The sequence below is a fragment of the Ochotona curzoniae genome, unplaced genomic scaffold, assembly GCF_017591425.1.
Source record: "Ochotona curzoniae isolate NIBS_2020 unplaced genomic scaffold, NIBS_Ocur_1.0 contig_290, whole genome shotgun sequence".
NCBI classification, from domain to species: domain Eukaryota; kingdom Metazoa; phylum Chordata; class Mammalia; order Lagomorpha; family Ochotonidae; genus Ochotona; species Ochotona curzoniae.
Window position 1 is genome coordinate 5459 of NW_024465644.1, and position 2002 is coordinate 7460.

The window sequence follows — 2002 nt, forward strand, 5'->3', positions numbered from 1 at the left end:
CTTGTTCCAAAAAGTATCAGCAGTTGTAAAGGCAAAGAAGAGAGTGTTTGCAAAAGTGGGAAAGTAGTTTGCTGCCTCTTTAAGGGCTGAGAGAGCAAGAAGAGGCAAGAGAGAAAGGCAGAAAGAAGTTTGAGCCCGTGGCTTAAGCCTTTCCAAAAAAAAAAATAAATAAATAATAATCACAACAAAAACATCAATAATAATCGCAGTTGGTGGTGGCGGCGGCATCGGAGGAAAGCACTGCTTTTTTGATCCTACTTCCAGTTCGCTTCTCTTCTCTCTCTCTCTCTCTCTGCCACCTCTGTCCCCTTCCTTCCACCCCTCCTCAAACTGCTCTCCTCCACCTGGGCTCCTCTCGGAACCCCGAGATCCCCAATCACACCCGCCCGCCAGCCCGCCCACTTCCCCCCCACATCCTCTTCCTCCTGCTCCCCACGCCCAGCGGGCAACCCCGAGTTCCCGGCCGCGCTGAGGGTCTCCGGTCTCCAGCGGGCCGGGTCCACGCGTACAGCGCCCGCATGTACAACAGATGGAGACTGAGCTCAAGCCATTGGGCCCGCAGCCGAATTTGGGGAACTGCGGCGATGGCAATGCCCCTGTGGCGGCGGTGGGTGGCAATCAAAAGCCCATGAACAGCTTCGTGGTGTGGTCCCGCGGGCAGTGTCCACGCAAGATGGCCCAGGAGAACCCCAGATGCACAACATTGAGATCAGCAAGCGCCTGGGCCCCGAGTGGAAACTTAGTCGGAGATGGCGAAGTGGCTGTTCATCGCCGAGGCCAAGCGTTGCACGAGAAGGAGCACCTGGATTATAAATATCAGCGGCTGTGGCTGAAACCAAAGATGCTCATGAAGAAGGATAAGTACACGCAACCTGGCGGGCTGCTGGCCCCTGGCAGCACAACATGGTCAGCGGGGTCGGGGTGGGCGCTGGCCTGGGCGCGGGCATGAACCAGCACCTGGACAGCTACGCGCACTTGAAAAGCTGCAGCAAAGGCAGCTACAAGGTGATGCAGGACCAGCTGGGCTGCCAGCAGCACCTGGGCCTCAATGCACATGGGGTGACTCAGATGCAGCCCATGCACTGCTAGGACATGAGCGAACTGTAGTCCAGCTCCTTGACCAGCTCGCAGACCTGCATGAAAGGCTATCCCTTCTACAGCATGTCCTACTCGCAGCATGGCACCCCCAGCATGGTCCTCGGCTCCATGGGCTCCGTGGTCAAGTCCAAGGCTAGCTCCAGCCCCCCACTCCGCACCCCATGGTTACCACTTCCTCCCACTCCAGGGCGCCCTGCCAGGCTAGGGACCTTCAGAACACAATCAGCCTGTACCTCCCTGGTGCAGAGATGCCAGAGCCTGCCGCCCCCAGCAGCCTGCACCTGTCGCAGCACTACCAGAGCAGCCCGGTGCCCGGCATGGCCATTAACGGCACACTGCCCCACTTGCACATGTGAGGGGGGGGCCCTCCGGACAGCGAACTGGAGAAGGACTAGGGGCGGGAGGGGAGGTTGGGGGGTGATAGTGGGGTGGGGAGTAGGGGAAAGACATTTTCAGAGGAAAAGGAAACAAACAAAAAACCCCGGGAAATGGGAGGGGTGCAAAAGTAGAGAGTGAGAAGGAAGCATGACAAAAAAAAAAAAAAAAAAAACCAGGCACAGGCACATACAACAAAAATCCTGGAATGTTGACAAAGAATATTTCATGGCTCACAGCAAATGACGGCTTCAGAGGAGACCACCAATCCCTTCTACAATCAACGCAAAACGTGTGACGCCAACGAGAGAACTTTATAAAAGATGTAGAGATGCTGGACTTCTTTTGGGGGAGACTATTTTTGTACAGAGAAAAAACAGAAGTGTATGTGGGCTGGGGAGGGCTGGGGGAATGGACTATGCATAGATCTGAAAGAAAAGAAAACTGCACACAGCTTTTTTTATTTTTTTAATTGAAAGCTGGATATACAGAGAGGAGGAGAGACAGAGAGGAAGATGTTCCGCCCGAT

The 2002-nt window shown here is 54.9% G+C and overlaps 1 pseudogene; it reads left to right on the forward strand.

The window, feature by feature from the left end:
• The first annotated feature begins 512 nt into the window (after window positions 1-512).
• On the forward strand, window positions 513-1454 carry LOC121155211 (annotated as a pseudogene).
• The last annotated feature ends 548 nt before the right edge of the window (window positions 1455-2002 follow it).